This window comes from Misgurnus anguillicaudatus, chromosome 21 (assembly GCF_027580225.2).
Source record: "Misgurnus anguillicaudatus chromosome 21, ASM2758022v2, whole genome shotgun sequence".
NCBI lineage: Eukaryota > Metazoa > Chordata > Actinopteri > Cypriniformes > Cobitidae > Misgurnus > Misgurnus anguillicaudatus.
In genome coordinates this window covers 8595775-8615784 of record NC_073357.2, presented here as the reverse complement: position 1 = coordinate 8615784, position 20010 = coordinate 8595775, and the positions used below count along the sequence as shown (strand labels likewise).

Here is a 20010-nt window from a genome sequence, read left to right as displayed (position 1 = left end):
GATGCCATTAACCAAATTATCATTGAAACAATGTTGACATTTTTAATTGATTTTTCATCAGGTTTGCACCCTAGAATAATGTTATTTCAATTATGGAAAATCAATCAAGATGGATATAAAATCAATGTTTATTGAACATCATTTCAATAGTTTAATTAACAATATAGCAACATTGAAGCAATATAAAAAAAACAAGCTTTATATCTACTGCACGATTCAATGTTACTAAGTCAAGTCTGTTTTGACTAGTTTTAAAATCAGAGACCATGTAGGGCTACAATTAACATACTTTAAACCAAAAAGTCACTAACTTGCAATACACCCACACAGCTTAAACAGGATACATTACGCTCAAAAAATTAAATACAACGAGCAAATTTAAATGTATATTGTAAAATACAATTGTATGAATCAATTTTTTACCATAAAATACAAAAGTACAAATTAAAATTATAAATATTATTGCCACTAGAGGACAACATCATAAACATACATCAGCAAAATGAATTTGGAAAAGCAATTCAATTTCAATTCAATTTTTAATGACCACATACAGGTACCATACAAAACTCAAAGACAAACACAACTGTACTTCTTGAAACATTTAGAAATTGAAACATTACCACAGTTCATTGTTTAGGACTATTCAGTAACTGAAGCTCCTCCTCTGGTGCAAATGCGATGGATTTTCTTCACATTAAACAGAGACACTGTTGAACACTGCAGGGCCTTTTAAACACCAATCCGTTCACGGGCATAACATAGCTGTTTTTGCACAGTCACAGCAAGGACATACTCTGAGGTCTCACAGATTTTATTGGTTCTTGTAAGACATCTAAAGAATTAAAAACAAGCAGGAAGTTAGAACTGCATACTGTGACTACATGGAAAAAATATTTCCTATACAACATAGTATTGTGTATTGAAGAGTGTGGTTCAAAATGAGATATATCACAGTACATATGTGTTTCAGCTTTATGTTTATATTGTTTTTGGAATACAAATTTGCCACTCACTAATTAAATTTTAACTAAATGCTCACCACAGTTTTAAAAATATAAGTTAAAGTTAGTGTTAAAGGGAAAATGCAAAAAATAAATAAAAGATAAGTCTTAATAGACAGAATCTAGTTTTTGAATAATTTATTTTTTTGTAGGCTATTAAAGACATACTAAGCATTGGAGATGCCCCAAAAGTAAAATTCTTGTCCGAAGCTGACAATTTTAAAAAATATATTTTTCTAATTATTTTGCCAATTTTCTCACCATGATTGCACAATTAAAATTTTCAAAATGTCCTTTTTACTATATTTAGTTTACATTATTTAAAACATTTTTTACATAACAGCAGTCATTAAATGTCCCTTTTACACCTGGCCACTTCTCTGATCAGATTCATTTGGTCACATAAATGAGTTAATGTTAAAGAGTTAATCCGATCTACTATTCTGCACAAAGTGCAAATAACATTTTCACTTAGGAAACATTGTACTGTATGTTGAGCAGCGGACACCACTGGAGTGATGTAGTTTGACGTGCCATTTGCTCACAGGACAACTTTTATCAGAATGACAAAAAAAGAGACTGAACAGTTAAGGTGCAAGTCAAAGAAAGTAAAAAGCGACAAGATCACTTCGAAACAGACTACATGATCATTCCCTCATAGCACCTTCATATTTATAATCTTCATATTTAAAGATCTCATATACAGGTATTTTCCCTGTCTGGTTTGTGCATATTCATACTTGTTTATATGCCTATTTTTATGTATGCATAAATATAAAATACAATGCATACTATACTTCAATAGCCTAGAAAATAAATAACGGATTTAAAAACAAGATTCTGTCTATCAAGCCTTAATCTTTTGTTATCTTTAGTGAATTCCCACGTTAACACTAACTTGAACTTTATACATTTGAAAAACTGTGAGCATTTAGTTTAAAGCTAATTAGTGAGGGGCAAATTTGTATATTACAAAAACAATATAAACATAAAGCTTAAACATATATATCCCGTAACCATGAAATAAAATGTCAAATATTGTGTCATACCGCCCGCATTCACAGCATTTCTGCAACTTAAATCAGGCTCAGCAGAGCCTGTCGACTGCCACGGGTGTTTGTACAAAAACTATCATGCAAGACAGGGGTAGTGACATAGGGCTGGACAATAACGCCCCATTCAGACAGCCAATGACCAGCAGTAGCAGAGCGACGCAATCTCATTCATTTCAATGGAAACATGGGGACTTCCGGTGGCACGAGCGAAAGCGAACAATGGCGACGTATGGGCGTGTCATGCGACGCGAGAAAGTTAATAAAAGTTTAACTTTATGCAAATGTTGAGCGAATTTCAAGAGGGACTACCAATGAAAATGAAGCAGTGGAGTTCATGTCATCCTTCTCTCGTCAGTTACTGGAGTGGATGGTACTCATTTGTTTATGATAACCAGATTTAAACAAGCCTTATTAAAAGAGACGGGCGACACACAGCGATAACGTCGCTGGTTGTCTGAATGAGGGGTAATTCAATGTCGATATATGTCGCTGTATAAATTTTTTCAATGATATGGCTTCTAAACACATTTCCGTTATTTCGATATACATAACTGCGTCCCGTGGCCATTCACATGTCACTTCCCACGTTCAGGCAGCCAGCGACGTTATCGCTGTGTGTCACCAGTCTCTTTCAATGAGGCATGTTTATGACTACCAGATTTAAACAATTGAGTACCATCCACTCCAGTAACTGACGAGAGAAGGATGATGTGACCTCCACTGCTTCGTTCTCATTGGTAGTCGCTCCCAAAATTCTCTCAACATTTGCATAAAGTTTAACTTTCTTGCTACGCTGGACACACCCAAACAGTCGCCACTAGTTACTTTCGCTCGTGTCGCCGGAAGTCGTCAGATTTCCATTGAAATGAATGAGATTTACTGCTGGTCGCTGTCTGTCTGAATGAGGCATAAAAACACGTGTTAAATGCCGGTCAATGCGCTTCTTTCTTTAAAGCACAGGGCGTCTTTTGCAGCTAAGCAACCATGAGCCGTGCATTCCGGAAAACGTAATGCTTGATCGAATTTAAATCTCTCATCTGTTCCTCACGTCAAATCATATCATTGTGATTATGCGATCAATGAATCTGCTGTTCGCCCTGAGAAGAGCTGACACTCAGAATAGTGGAAAACAGGAGATGTAATTCAACACAAACTGAACTACGGATGAGAAAAATCAGGTTCACGTGTTAAAAAGGGGGAAATAAATGTGCAATAGATAAAAGTATGTAGGCAGCTATTGTTCTCGTTATGAGTATATGTAAATGAAGTAGTATGCTAGTATCCAATATATGATTATGTAGCTTGCTATGCAATTACAAATAGAGCTTTGATATAAATATTTCTGTCCAACTATCTTATGTATCATTAAATAGCCTACTACCATTCAAAAGTTTTAACACTTTCCATATATTACAATAATAGTAAATTGATCAAAATGATGGTACTATGAAAGTTCATACTGTGACTGAAGAATTTGTTATTAAAATGATTCATTAGTTTTAGAGCCCTGCATTACAGCATTTATCACTGACTGAACCTTATTAATATTAGGTGAGCCCTAAAGTCTGATTATTTGACAGTGAGTTTACATTTAATTTTGTGTGAAGGCTAAATACAAATAAGAAATGAACATCAATTTATTTATACCATTTTTATTTTTGTAAATATTATATAGTTTTATAGGAGGAGGCTTCATAGACTTGGTAAATTCATTTGTTTAGAAGTTTGTACAGACATTCATTTTGGGCATTCTTTGCAGTTTATCCCAAAGCTTTTTTAACATTCATACCGATATCGGATTTATATCCAAACCGACAGAAATTTAGAAGTATACCGGCAAAAAACATTTTTGACCATATTGTCCAGCCTTATAAACAAGATGTGCAAACATTGATTTTGTGGCGGACTGAGAAATGAATTAATGTATGGGAACGTATAGCATTCCAACACTGCTCTCACTGGTATGATGTCACAGCAGTAGGCAGCGCAAATATAACAACATGCCTATAATCCCTCCCATCTAAAGTGTTACTAAACTCGATGGAAAATCCAACAAAGCCAAAGTGAAGTGAGCTGACTCGACCTGACCCTGGAGTACCATGCAATGGAAAAGTGCCATTAAGGTGCAAAACCCCTTTTAAACATAAAACAGTTAAAATGACGTGCTGTTATATCTACAACATAAAAACTTAAGATTTACATTACCATAACATCTTCTCTCTGAAGAATCACTCTGAAGATTCACTCAGCTTCTTCTACCTTCGGCAAGTCTTCTAGAAAGAGTGATAGAGGTAATGTGATAGAGATTAGTTGCTAGCAAATACACTTCAGTTTATACATTTTGTACATTACTTAATTACTTGCCATTTACCTTTCATTATGTACTGTGACTGGATAATCCATTTGCTGACCTTTAATTAAAAAAAAAACACAAAGATAAACTAAGTAATAATTAACAACACCTGTCACATCATGTATCAACTGGCAGAAATTCACTCTTACCATGTGTGAGAGAACTCAGGAAATCACTCTGATGGGCCTATACAAAAAGAGAAATAATAAAAGGGAAAAAAAACTCCCATTAGGCAAGTTTTGAGCCAAACATTGGTTGTAATTTTGGTGAGGTATTGACTTCAGCCATGTCAATAAATGCTTAGCCTGCTTGTGTCTGCTTAAACACAAACATAACCCTCTTGCTAAAATATCTAAAAAAAAATAAAAATAAAAGGATAACTCTTGCATAAATAGATAAATATAAGGAATGTCAAAATACATTAGAACCTTTAACCTGTTAGCCCTCATTCCATTTTCTGAACCCCCCCCCACAAAAACTGTCATAGCCAAACTAAAATAGATACAGTTTATGAAGTCTTTGCACTAAAAGCATAAGTTTGGTCTCATTTGAAAGCAGACACTTGGAAGTTTATTAAGAGGTGAACATTAGTTACTGTCATAATGAAAAAAGTTGTTATAGAGAGCTTAAATTATACTTTTTTATAAACTCCACCAAACATGTATGAAATATTGTTATGAAAATCTAAATGAAATTGGCCTTGGAGCAATCTAGAAATGCTCTGCAGTTAAAGCCACAGGTCTGACCATGTTCTGTTTTAAATCTGAAGATGATACCTCTAAAACTCTGTATTTTATGAAATGTTTTTTAGACCCATGTCATGTAAATTTATTTAGAGAAAACAGCAAAAATGCTAAGCTAATGTTTGTTTATTTATATCTCACAACATCCTTTCAGTTTATTGTCCTATTGCTCCGTGTTTTAAACAGACTCATTAAATAAGCATCCGGATGAGTCATTAACAACTTTTAATCCGGGATATGGCTGTCTAAATGTTTATTTTATTATTATAAACAATATAATAATTGCTCATAATTTCTATTTAGTGTTTTATTTCCTCCTTTTGTCTCAATTCACTTTCTTTTTATTAAAGTCCTTTCTTACAAAAAGAAACTTACCTTAAAGAAGCTTTACCAGTCAAAATTATTCCTAGAAACACATATCTCATATCTCCAGACAGCAGATGTTTACAGAACAGCTAGTACGTTAGCTTAGCATACCATCAAAACACTACAAATAAAAGCATTTATAATAAAACTCACATTATAACATCAAAAGTCGAGTGCTTAAACAATCATGCGTGATCTGATGTGGCTTTGGATCATAAAATAAGACCGAAAATAAACAATTTTATGTTATTTATGCTGTTAGCTTAGCATAGCATTATAATATACAGTACTGTTATAAAAATAATAGACATAGCGTTAAAAATACAGACAAACCATATATAATCTTAATCGTGTTTATTGTCTCTATGGTTTTAAAACATCAAAACATCTTTATTTACATGTTATTATAAAAACAGCGATCGCTCGTTGCAGGTCACTGCTCAAGTTCACGTCTGACTGACAGCTGCTGCTGCTGAGCTGACTGACGTCTTATTCTTTCTATGAAAGTTTATGAAAGAGTTTCAGACTTTAGCGCCCTCCGGCTTCACGTATGAATGAAACAAACTGAGTGTCAATGACTGCAGACTGCAAACTTCCTCATATCGCCATGTTTGCAATAAAAATCGGTGAAATATTACCCCCACTGCAGAAATTTGAAGTAAACATATAAAATTGAAGTAATATTTCTCCAAATATGCATACTTTGAATTAAAAGCCCCAATAGATGTTGTTTTATCGAGTGCTTTCATGACGATCACGGAGGAGTATTTTTATCAATGAGTGCGGCTGAGGGTTATATTTCAAATTAAAGGTATGTACCGTTTTTCATTTTCATAACTCCTGACAAAAATGAAGAAATTACTGTTACTAGGATTCTCAGATTAAAATAAAGGTCAAAAACTAAATCTTAAATCAAAACACTTTTTAATGATGTATAGTTGTTTAATGTAAGTACATTTAAACTAACAGTAATTTACATTATGTAAATAAATAGCTCTTCAGTACATCCACGCCCTCGCGCAGGTTATCAGGTTAAAATATATACTTATTTTATAAATGTGTTTCTGTCAAGTTTCTTTTTGTTTTGATAAGTTTCTTTTTGCTAAATGTTACTTTGACTATTTGATTTATTATGTGATTGTTATGATCAGGGCTTTGCTGAAAAAGAGCTGAAAGTTCATCAAGCTCCCCTGAATAAAGTATGGTTGATTAACTAAGGTCATAATCTATGAGGTTAATGCATGAGTGAGGACTATACATGGCATTGCATTTATACTTTATCATCAACTCATGATCTGATTCAATAGGTTGTGTTAGTAAACTGAGGTTTTTAGTTTGCATAAAACACGGTGAATAAAACAATGAATGGTGCTTATATTCATGAAATTACTATATATTGGGCCTTTAGAATGGTGTCTGTCATAAGAATCAGCCTCCTGTCTGTCATAAGAATTTTGCTTTGGCTATATTCACATGTTTATTATCTAGGTCAGGTGTAACAAATAATCATCTTTGAGCTTACCTGCTGTAAGATATAATGCAAGGCTGCATTTTAAACATCTTACATTTGATTTACTGTCTGTTAATTAATTAGTTATTTTAGTAAAAGTTGTTCAGGAAATCTAAATTCCATAATAAACCTTAAACTTATTTCAATAGAAGAGCTCAAAACTAAGATTTTTTGGCAAAAAAAGTAATTTATTTAAAAGTAAATATGGATTAATCCTCTTTTTTTTACAAAGTTACAGAAGTTACAGACAAGACAAGTGAGTTTTTTTCTCTTCTTTTGTTTATGACTTTAAAATGGATAGTGTTTATTAGGCAGACTTTAGACAGAATGCAATAAAATGTTTACATTCGGTTAAAGGCGGAGTCCACGATGTTTGAAAAACGGTATGGAGAAGGAGACGGGCCGACTACCAAAACACACTTATAGCCAATCAAATCAAATCAAATGCCGGGTTGCGTATGTGTGGGGCGGGTCTATCAACAGAAGGTCCAGATTCTATTGGGGTAGGGGCGTGTTTGTTTAGGTGATTTCAAATATCAACATTGGCTTTCAAACATCATGGACTCCGCCTTTAGGACATAATCAGTTGTTTACCATGATACTCATTAAGACAGCTACATTCACAAATGTTATGTGAATTTGTCCGTTTAAGCAAAAAGACGAACATGGGCTTATTTAAGCGTTGTGCCGCGCACGATGCGTCGGATTTACAAGTTCAAGGCTGTGAATCTAATCATTAAACAGCTGTATAATAATCAGCGTTTAATTACTTACATCTCTCTTGCACTTTCACTCTGAGGAATCGCGCAGCTGTCCTCCTTTGAGTTGCACCTCTGTCTGTGATTTGATTCGTCATTTGGGAGTCAATTTGACTGTTTCTTACTTTATGGGGCGCAGACCTGTTGGCTTGTTGTGACATCATACGACAGCGAGATCGATTTAAATGCATACTGAGTCATTTACTATTGAATCGGTCTCGTGGTACTGAGACGTCATATGCAGATTGGTCTGCGTGGTGGCGCAAGAAGCTAAACGAGTGAAAAAAAATACAGCAGCGAAGAATGTCTATTTAGCGTGAGATTTCTTTTTTGAGCGTGAGAGTTGGCAACCCTGCAATGTCTGTACATGTTCTTTTTCTACAATTATTTTTTAAGTAGGCTAAATAAACAATTCGTATTATCTAAAACAACAACAGGCTTCATAAGGATAGCCATAATAATATAAATAAACTGAACAGTTCTGTGCAATAACATTAAATGAAGACATATTTACAAAAACACCCATGAAAAATGAAGCATTAACAAACCATTGTAAACCGCAATGTAATGCTACCACACCATTACACGACATAAACTTGCAAACCTCCCCTAACAGTAATTACTAACTAAGCTGTAACAAACAAGACAGCAAGAAACTTATGCAAAACTGAATAAATATTTTAAACTTACCTCTAAAACCCCGCTGGCACTGTCATTGTCCTTTCGCGCCCAAACTTGCCGTTATTCTGCTCTGCGCTTCTAAACTGAGTGGTGGTTGGCAACTGAAGGGTCATTACCGCCACCTACTGGACTGGGTGTAGCGCATTTAATAGCCAGTGGGGGAATTTTTTATTATATACTGTGTTCTTTGGGCTATTAATTATTAATTGAGCAATACATGAAAATTAAAGTTAATTTAAATGTCACACTTTACATAATTATATGCAAATTTGCTAGACAAACACTATAAGAGATATAAAAGCAACAAAAATAATGTTAGGTTATTTATTTCATACCAATTCCTGCAAAAATAAAATGAAATAATAAAATAAAAAAATTAAATTAAAGTTATAATGTCATTGATTTGTGATTATCAATAATATCGGTTTTGACTTATGATTGTTATTTGTTAATATACACTTAGTTGGCAGTTTTCTGATGATGGTAAACTAAGGCATTTCTATCTAAGGCATTTAAGTCATTTTTGTTAAACGTATTTAAAATAGCTGTTGATTCCCCAAAATGATCATACATTTGAAATCTTCTTGAACACTCACATATTTAGAGATGATCTGACCAGATAATTTTTACTTGCTGTATAAAAGCAAAAAACTTGTCTGATGGTGGTCCTGGGGGGAAAGGTCTTTAGGTCACAAAATAAACAGGACTTTATAGGATCGTAAATATGTTCACTAAATTACACAGAAATTCACCCAATTTGATTTGAAGTGTGCAGATTAAGCTGACCAAAAATCAACATTGAGTCAATGTTTGGCTTTTCAACATTGAAAAATAAATTTATTATAAACATTGATTCAATGTTTGGATTTCCAACATTGAGAAAGCAATACATTAGCAACATTGATTTAATATTATTTAGCATTGAAATTTCAAACTTGACCATAATGATGATTCTGATGGAATTTCAACATTTAACAGACCTGCAAACTCCTCAGAGAAAAAAGGTGACAGTGTCATGCGGGGGGGGGGGGGGGGGGGGGGTGTACTTTTGGGGCGGTTACCCCAGCTCTATTTTTTGTGTGATTTTAATATGATTCTGGACGTGACTTAACAAAAATCACCATACTTTTATCAAAAATCAATGTTAAAACATCCTTATAGCTTAAGGAGAATGACACATTTAATATTATACAAATGTTTTTATTTACAACTCACGGAAACGCCTGGAAGTGTTGTGAAGCATGACACTGAAATAAAAAATAACAAGAGACAGACAGAAATATGTTCGTGCGACAGAGCCACTTTGTCCTCAGCCGGCATCTGTGCAAGGATGACGATGACGGGCCATTGTGAATGGCAGTGAGTGCTCCACCAAAGTGCCCAGAACCATTGCCTGAAAGTAAATTAAAATCATTAAAATATAACCTTGCAAATTATCATACATACGACTAATATGATAAAACAACGTGTCTCCATACTGTATGGCTGATATGCAGTGAATATCAACATACATCTGTTCAATAATTATAATAATTATGCATTTTATATGTAGGGCTCCTTACATTGAATAAACAATCTCAAAGTGCTAGTGTTCATAATGTAAATTCAACTTACAACACAATGTAAAGATTTCATTGACAGACTTTGATGCAAAATGTAGCCCTTTATTATACAGAAATTTGCTGTTGGTGTATTTGCCTAGGACAACACGCTCGCCAGATTGTTTTGTCTAAACAGCCCTGTTGTAAAAATTACCGTTTACCAGGTATACAGCCACCAGGAATGAACGGGGCTAGGCTAAATCACATTCACAACGCGATGTACAAAGATTAAGTGCATGCATTTAAAAAAGATAGGTATGTATTAATTAGTTTAAGTTGAGGTAAGAACATAGTAAAATATTGAAAAACGGTGGGTTTTCCTTTAACATTACTCTCGCATCAGCTATTGTGTAAACATTTACCCACATCACGAATGACTGCCTGGTCTGCGCAAGCGCGGACGCCAGCCACCGTAATGAAGTTATTCAGGGTAACGTTAGCTCAGAATTCGAGTAGTAGCCGTATATCTCGGAACTCAGGGCAGAGCACCCGGGTAACGATAACCCAGCTAGAAATAAAAAGTTCCAAGAACGTTCCCTGAAAGTTCCCGAATGTTCCCAAAAACACTCTGCCAACGCCAAAAGCGGCTAGTTTTTTTTAAGTTCTAGGAACGTTTCTGTTGTCTGAACGTTAGAGTAATGTTACATTTTACCATTTTTAAACGTTATGACAATGTCACGTTTCAATGTTCACACAATGCTCAAAACAACAACTGCCTACTCCATTGACTTGTTTGATTGCTATGCAAATGACAGAGAAACATTGCACTTCACCACTTTATAAAACACTACCTCTGAATGTTCAGTAAATACATTGCTGTAGAAAACACAACTCACTTACCATGTTTAGATGTTGATGTTTCATTTTAAGTCACCCTTATTGTGATTCGTGTTTGTTTTAGTTGGTCTCTTGACACTTGACTTTTTGCCTACTAGTATTTTCCTGGTTGTGTTAACTTTGTGGTCATGCACCACATTTGTTATGAAAAGTTATTAGTGTATTTCTGTGGCTGTTGGCACACAATGGCAAAGATCATCACCCAGTTCATCCACCAATCAAAAGTTCACTCTCTGCCAATATTGTACACTAGATCCAACTCTTTCACAGCAGTCTGTCACCAAGGAGTTCCAGAAACCCCGGACAAAAAACATCCGCTGTATAGTTGGGATGCCCAAACATCAAGAATCAGAATATGAATCTCAACCATGGTGACAATCAAAATTGTTTAAAAAATCCTTATTTATCCATGCTGCAGTGCATGCTGGGAGTCCTGAATGAGGTTTGTAATTTGTTAATACCCAGCATGCATTGCAGCATGAAGTTTTTCATTTAATTGTCACCATGATTGAGATTCGTGGTCTGGTTCTTGATGTTTGTGCGTCCCAGTTATACAGCAGATATTTTTTGTCCAAAGTTTCTAAAACTCCTTAATGACAAACTGCTGTGAAAGTGCTAGATCTCATTTACATTTTTTACAGAAAATAAAGTTTTGATTAGTAAATGAATTAGATGATGATCTTTACCATTATGTACCAACAACCACAGAATAACACTATTAACTTGGCATGTTCATAACAAATGTGGTGCATTAACACAAAGTTAACACAACCAGGAAAAAACCAGCAAGCAAAAAGTCAAGTGTCAAGAGACCAACCAAAACAAACACGAATCACAACAAGGGTGACCCAAAATGAAACAAACATCAACATCCAAACCCAGCAAGTGAATCGAGCCCTCCACAGCAACACATCCACTGCATACAGAAACAATGTTTTATAAAATAACAAAATGCAATGTTTCTCTATCATTTACATAACAATTAAACAAGTCAATATAATAAACAGCTGTTGTTTTAAACATTGTTTGAACATTAAAACATGACATTGTCATAACGTTTAAAATGGTAAAATGTAACATTACTCTAACGTTCAGACAACAGAAACGTTCCTAGAACTTAAAAAAAACTAGCCGCTTTTAACGTTGGCAGAATGTTTTTGGGAACATTCGGGAACTTTCAGGGAACGTTCTTAGAACTTTTTATTTCTAGCTGGGAAGCCTAGCTAACAATTGTCCTGCTAAGTTAGCTAACATTAGTCATTTTGCTCAAAGCATAGGCAAACTTTATGCAAGGTCTACGTTTGTGCATTACTCGGCGTAGACTGGTTCCTAAAAATACAATATAAGCGGTAGCTAACGCTAATTTAAATCAAGCAAACAAATAGTTGTTGTTTTTGGTCCAAAAAAGTTGACTTACCTTGAATAAGATGGTTCCTTCACGTTAAAAGTGTCCATCAGACTCGCGTGGTAGCCAGGTGTGTCTCTCATCCAAAGGACCGCGCTCGCGCGCTGTCTTCAAGATTCTGAAGGAAGTGCTAAGATTCCGATTGGCCCAGAGAAAAGCAAATGCCAAGATTCCGATTGGCCCAGAGAAGTGTCAATTATAAGAATTATCCAATAATGTTTGGCAATTCTAGCCCGCACGGCATTCAGATAAATGGCAGACTCCCGACCCCGCCCCCCACCTCAAAAAAAAAAAAACTCTCCGGTTCTACGCGATTCACGTGAATGACCCAATTGACCAAGAAAACGGCGATTGTCGCCGAAAAGCGACAAGTTTGCAGGTCTGTAATTAGTTTAAGTTGAGGTAAGAACATAGTAAAATATTGAAAAACGGTGGGTTTTCCTTTAACATTACTCTCGCATCAGCTATTGTGTAAACATTTACCCACATCACGAATGACTGCCTGGTCTGCGCAAGCGCGGACGCCAGCCACCGTAATGAAGTTATTCAGGGTAACGTTAGCTCAGAATTCGAGTAGTAGCCGTATATCTCGGAACTCAGGGCAGAGCACCCGGGTAACGATAAGCCTAGCTAACAATCGTCCTGCTAAGTTAGCTAACATTAGTCATTTTGCTCAAAGCATAGGCAAACTTTATGCAAGGTCTACGTTTGTGCATTACTCGGCGTAGACTCGTTCCTAAAAATACAATATAAGCGGTAGCTAACGCTAATTTAAATCAAGCAAACAAATAGTTGTTGTTTTTGGTCCAAAAAAGTTGACTTACCTTGAATAAGATGGTTCCTTCACGTTAAAAGTGTCCATCAGACTCGCGTGGTAGCCAGGTGTGTCTCTCATCCAAAGGACCGCGCTCGCGCGCTGTCTTCAAGATTCTGAAGAAAGTGCTAAGATTCCGATTGGCCCAGAGAAAAGCAAATGCCAAGATTCCGATTGGCCAAGAGAAGTGTCAATTATAAGAATTATCCAATAATGTTTGGCAATTCTAGCCCGCACGGCATTCAGATAAATGGCAGACTCCCGACCCCGCCCCCCACCTCAAAAAAAAAAAACTCTCCGGTTCTACGCGATTCACGTGAATGACCCAATTGACCAAGAAAACGGCGATTGTCGCCGAAAAGCGACAAGTTTGCAGGTCTGTAATTAGTTTAAGTTGAGGTAAGAACATAGTAAAATATTGAAAAACGGTGGGTTTTCCTTTAACATTACTCTCGCATCAGCTATTGTGTAAACATTTACCCACATCACGAATGACTGCCTGGTCTGCGCAAGCGCGGACGCCAGCCACCGTAATGAAGTTATTCAGGGTAACGTTAGCTCAGAATTCGAGTAGTAGCCGTATATCTCGGAACTCAGGGCAGAGCACCCGGGTAACGATAAGCCTAGCTAACAATCGTCCTGCTAAGTTAGCTAACATTAGTCATTTTGCTCAAAGCATAGGCAAACTTTATGCAAGGTCTACGTTTGTGCATTACTCGGCGTAGACTCGTTCCTAAAAATACAATATAAGCGGTAGCTAACGCTAATTTAAATCAAGCAAACAAATAGTTGTTGTTTTTGGTCCAAAAAAGTTGACTTACCTTGAATAAGATGGTTCCTTCACGTTAAAAGTGTCCATCAGACTCGCGTGGTAGCCAGGTGTGTCTCTCATCCAAAGGACCGCGCTCGCGCGCTGTCTTCAAGATTCTGAAGGAAGTGCTAAGATTCCGATTGGCCCAGAGAAAAGCAAATGCCAAGATTCCGATTGGCCCAGAGAAGTGTCAATTATAAGAATTATCCAATAATGTTTGGCAATTCTAGCCCGCACGGCATTCAGATAAATGGCAGACTCCCGACCCCCCCCCACCTAAAAAAAAAAAAACTCTCCGGTTCTACGCGATTCACGTGAATGACCCAATTGACCAAGAAAACGGCGATTGTCGCCGAAAAGCGACAAGTTTGCAGGTCTGATTTAATGCCATATCAGTCTTTTTTTGCTGTCCCTGATTAAAATAAATACAAAATGAATACTGTGCATTATGCTTCTGCATGTATGCACTAGAAACCTTATCTTGAGGAACTGACAGAAAATTTTCTACAAAAGGGCGATTAGAAGGTGGTCTTGGTGATTCTGCTGCAAATAAAGAATACAAAAATTTGAGGATGCTGCAATAAACAGTATATAGAAATCCAAAACAAATGTGTTATTATTAGACGGTGCATAATAATCAACCGAAACATGTAATAACGTAATATTAAGGAAGCCTTTTTTATTTTAAACAAAAAGCAACTAAATAATCTGACTAAATAAGAAGAAACTGTAATTATTAGTTGTAATGTACATACACATTTTTTTATTGTCTGTCATTTGTCTGAAACACTCAGTCACATTTTTCTGAAAAGACTGGAGTAGTTCAGAAAGAAGATTTGTTTGTCAATTGAAAGCACATAGCAGGAGGATGTACATACACTTCAGAACCGTACCAGAGTATGTTTGAACCCAAAGTCAGTTCGTTTGGCTAGCACTGTACCAGGGTGCAGCACGCTTAAGGTACCCTGGAACGCTTTGCACAGGTGGTATCGGGTATGGTTTGCATTGACTTGGGGGTGGGGCATACAGGCCGGAATGCAAAACCTTAGCTGCTTGGTAACTGCTGATATATTGCTTTATTATTTAGAATAATAAGTGCAATTAGAAGACATTATAAAAGGGAAAGGCACACTTTGGTTTTGTTTTAAGTTGATGTGCTCGCCAGGATTTGTCACCAAAGAGCTATCAGGTATGATCATGAATAATAACCCTTACCGAAAAAGTCGAACGTTTGTCACATGTGCAACTTCCCATGTGAAATGTGTGGTTTTGGAACATTTTTGTGTGAGTCCCATGTGAAACACATATGAATCCCATTGTGCACATGTGATTACATGTGTCTCACATTTGATTCACAGGAAAAGTTTCCAAAAACACACATTTCACATGTAATCACATGTGTTTTTCCACATGTAAAATTGATTTGGTACACATGTTAAACTCATGTAGTTTTTCTGCAAGGGAAAACAATAAGACAGCCTGCTAATTGGTCTGTTGGGTCGGATTGCTTTCGCACTTACAGTGAACTGCTCCAGAATTTTTTTTGCAATCAGGCCGAGACCACCTTGTTTAGGCGCTCTCATAGCAATTGTTTTGGTGCAGATCTGAGCACGCTTGTATTGTTAAAATATGCCTAATTGAACCGAACCAAGGAAGGAAAAGCACCAGGTTCCAAAACAAAGCATCAGGTCTGAAAACACTCTAAAACACATGGCGTAAAAGTGTTTTTCCCTTTGCACTTTAAAAAACATGATGGGCAAGATAACATACCTTAAGACTGGTAAGCTGCTAGTCCCCATGGTGAAGAGTAGGGCAAAGATCCTGTTCAGACCAATGTTAAGCACACTTGTGTCTAATACATAAGAGCTCTTAAACAGACTATTATAGAATTCCTTAAAAGCACTTTTCAAACACAGTTACAAACATTCATTTAATGCCATAGTGCAGTTCCCTTCACTTAATTGATAAATCTGAAATTAACTAACCTTGCTCTGCTTCCTTGCAATTATTAGTGTTAGATGCAGTTTTACATGCTGATCCTGTTTTGAAAACACACCAGTTCTTTTAAGGTATAATTTTGTGATATGCTTTCTAACATTAAATTAATTAATAAAGCGCCACTTACCACCAGCAGAAAGTGATAAAGAGGGACGGGGACATGGTCTTGGCGATGCTGTTGAACAAATAAACGCAGGCTTTAAAGCTGTGTAAGAACAAACCACAATTGAAAAATAAAATTCTAAACATAAATTTTTTATTTGTAGAAACAACCCTATTTGGGGCAAATTTGGGAGCCTTTGGTGGTGGTGGGAGATGACTCCTCAGATTCGGTCTGATCAAATTTAGGATTTCATCTGGGAAAACAAGCATAAATTTATCAGAGGCTATAATGTAAGGTTTAAGTAAAAAAAAATAATCTTACTTTCTTTTATGACACTCAGGCTCTGTTTCCAGACCTGAGCCCTTTTCTGCCCGAATTAGGCATTCATGGGCCTTGTCATATGAATCTAAAAACATCACAATAATAGAAAGCTTTTAATTAATCACTTTTGTTTGCAAATTATACATTATCTGTTTTGAAATCCAGATAAAAACTCAACTCTTTATCTTAAGCAATTGATATGTGTGGACCTCCCATGTGTCAGGGTCGGGCTCTTCATGTGACAGCACAGCTTTCTTAAACCTCTCATGGCTCTTATATCGAGGCCAATAGCATCCCTCTGTGGTGCACCAGGTTTTGGAGACAACAACTAAACTGTCATCATCATTAGGAAAGTTCACCACAGCAAACATGAAGCTGTAAATAAAAAAAATGCTAATTGGTCACAGTCAAGATCTGAAAACATTCCAGTAACATGTAGACCTAGTTAAAGGTATAAGAATTTAAACTGAGTCTTCTATTAAAGTTTATGGTCATCGTTTAAAAAAGTAAAAGGAAAAGCAGTAATTATACTGATGCCTCACATCTTATAAATGGAGTAATGGCATTCCAGCAAAGTTTTCTTTGCATGGAAACAAAACAAACTTCCGTAGCACATTTGTGGCCTGGATGAAAAGAAGTTCCTCATTCAATCCAGAGAGAAGATTTATCTGTAGATGTGATGATGGCAGGGGATATACAAAAAGATCTGTTTTGTTTCTGTAGGTTTTGTACACAATTACATTTTCTCCATTTTCCTTCACCACCAGGTTTTGCACTAAAACAACCTCCTTGTTGTTCAACTTGTTGACACCTGCACAGAGAAGTGGGTGAACTGCATTTTTGTATACTACTCTTTCATGTTTAGACCATGTGGGACAGGGCCATCTTCAACAGCATGCCGGTGGACAAGCCCTTCCAAACCCATGGCAGCACAAAGAGTAATATTACCCCCCGCCCAGTGTTGCCAACTTGGCGACTTTTTTAGACCCCCTTGGTGACTTATTTTTTAAAAAGCGACTAGCGACAAATCTAGCGACTTTTTCTGGCATTGTTGGAGACTTTGACGTGAAAACGCGTGTCGTTTACTCTTCTTAACGAGCAGCTGCCACCGCTTCCGAAGGCTCCACCCCCATCCGAAAGCACTCACAGGCGAGGTAGTCCTCGCGCAGCAGACCAGTTCTCTCCCAGTTGCATACAGTCAGGGCAGGAGATGTGGTTAATCTCTCTGCGTTCAGATGGCATAATCGTGCAGGCTGATCCCGCAATGACTTAAATTTATGGCAGGGTGTAAATGTAAAATGATCTTTGAATAAAAAAAATCACTGTACCAAAAAAAAATGTATTTGAGTGAGCTGAGCAGCAGCACATTCAGAACAGACAAACTATTGTGGAGCTGATCAATGCGTTAATGAGCTATGTACCTAGAATACAACGTTTTCCATCATTTATCAGCGTATCCTCATATGTTTTGAAACTGCTGTTTGGACATTTAAATATAAACATACACACGTTTTGTTTTAGAAGAACAGAAGCAGATGAACGAACGAGAAAACATTTTTAGGCATTTATGTGTATTAAAATTACATTTGTGAAAGTTCAGAGAGAAAGAGAAACGTGAAACAGCCAATGTAGTAAGAATGCAAATACGACGTGATGATGTCACGGGTATGCTAATGAGGCAATGACGTAATCTAGCAGCATTTAGCGACTTTCCAAGCAAGCTTTAGCTACTTTCCATTGAAAATAGTTGGCAACACTGCCCCCGCCCCCCCTTTGGCCAGGAACCTCAGTGATGGCTCTTTGGCCAATGATGTCTTTGCCTTCGTTTCTGCAGGTTGAAGCCAGCCTCATCCAGGAACAGGCACTCATGAGGTCTGGCCATCACGTCCAACTGTAATATCCTCTGTGAAAATGTGATAGTGCACAGGTGTTCAGAACAAAAGTCAATCAGGTAGCACAGTATTGTCCAGAAGTAATGTAGGCCACTGAGCAACACAGTATGTCCACTAACATGGATGTATACTTACTTGCACAGTACTCATAGATGTATACTTACTTGCACAGTACTCATAACGTTGCACTCAAAGGGAACCCTATAGACCGGTTTCACAATGAGGGCTTCTTGTGCCGCTGTAAATATGGCAACCCTCCCACCTCTATATGGCATTCTTTAAACTCTAAAGAAAAAAACATGTTTTGTGAATTGACATGTTTTACAATACAGTAACAACTGATTTGAAACCAATAGACTACTTTCACAGGTTTTTAAAATTGTATTGTGAAAAAGAAAGCAATAGAGTACAATACCTGTTGTGTTGTCTGAATGCCCTGATAGTGGTGGCCACAGTGAACCTACTCATGTTTGGACAGACTCTTTATTTTTTTTTATTTATCCTTTATTTTACCAGGAAAGTCCCATTGAGATATAAAATCTCTTCTTCCAGGGAGTCCTGGCCAAAATGGCTGCACACAAAGTTTCACAACATACACAAAGTTTCACAAAGATTTCAACAAATTTCACAAAGTTTCACACAAGGTTACACACAAAGTTTCACACAAAGTTTCACAACATACAAACATTTGAAACTCAAGTCCTTCAAACCTACTTAGCAAAACATACACACTAAGCTCTTTGTCCTGCTTCAGCCATTGTCATGCAATGGTACATGGTCAATGATTGTTGCTCACATCTCATCCGTAATGATGGTGCGAGGATGTCTTGCTCTCCCTCCTGGACCTTCTCCTCTCCCTTGTTGGCCTGCTCCTTTTACTCATCTGATTTGAACTCATCTTCCTTGTTGCCCTGCTCCTCTTCTTCCATGGCCAGCTCTTCCTTCTCCTCTTACTCAAATTCCTCTTCCCCTGACTCTGCCTTAATCGATTGTGTTTGTTTGGAATCTTCAGCAAACTGTGCACTCTGAACTTGCTTTTATACATGTGGTCACAGCATTAGCAACAAGTGTCTTCAATTTTGAGTTGTTGTGTGTAATGAATGATGCCAGGTGTGTTCATTGTGTTCAAATATTGCTGACTGTGGCAAGCATTTTGCATCACAGGAGCTTTCATTTGAGAATTTTTTTTTCCATTTCATTTATTTATTTTTCTTTTCATGGTAATGCAACACAAGAAGCCACAAACAACAATCCAATAAACACAACAAAATACATTCCATGACAAGAATAACAGGAGTAGGATGAAGAAATAAATTCTTATAGACTCCTACCCCATTCTTATTTTAAAGCATTTATAAATTTGAAATTTGATGGTCTCACCGACATGACATAGACAAAAACAGAAAACAAAAACAAATACCAACACCAAAAAATAACAAAATAATAGCCCTAACCAGTTTTAATCTACTTCCAGTTTTTACAATTTTCCTTTTTTTTATTTTTTTTATTATGATTAATTCTGCTTACACAGCAGTGACAGCACTAAACAAACAAAAACAATCTGACAACGAAAACAACTTTTTAAATAAGCATCATTATTATAATTTTAGCAATTTTCACATTGATCTTTATACAAATTAATTATCTTCTGTTTATAATAAATACTTAAATTGAGTTATATTTGTACAACATTTTAAATCATTATCCAGGGAGTTCCATCTTTTCACACCTGAAACTGAAATACACATTTGTTTCAAG

At 36.4% G+C, this 20010-nt stretch overlaps 1 long non-coding RNA gene across 1 annotated transcript; it reads right to left on the bottom strand.

Moving 5' to 3' along the window:
• Window positions 1–503: 503 nt before the first annotated feature.
• On the bottom strand, window positions 504–9409 carry LOC141353190 (uncharacterized). Its single transcript, XR_012360213.1, has 5 exons — window positions 8480–9409; window positions 4562–4598; window positions 4431–4470; window positions 4265–4332; window positions 504–835 (listed from the first exon to the last, which is right to left on the bottom strand). It is a non-coding gene; the product is annotated as an uncharacterized lncRNA (long non-coding RNA).
• Window positions 9410–20010: the final 10601 nt, after the last annotated feature.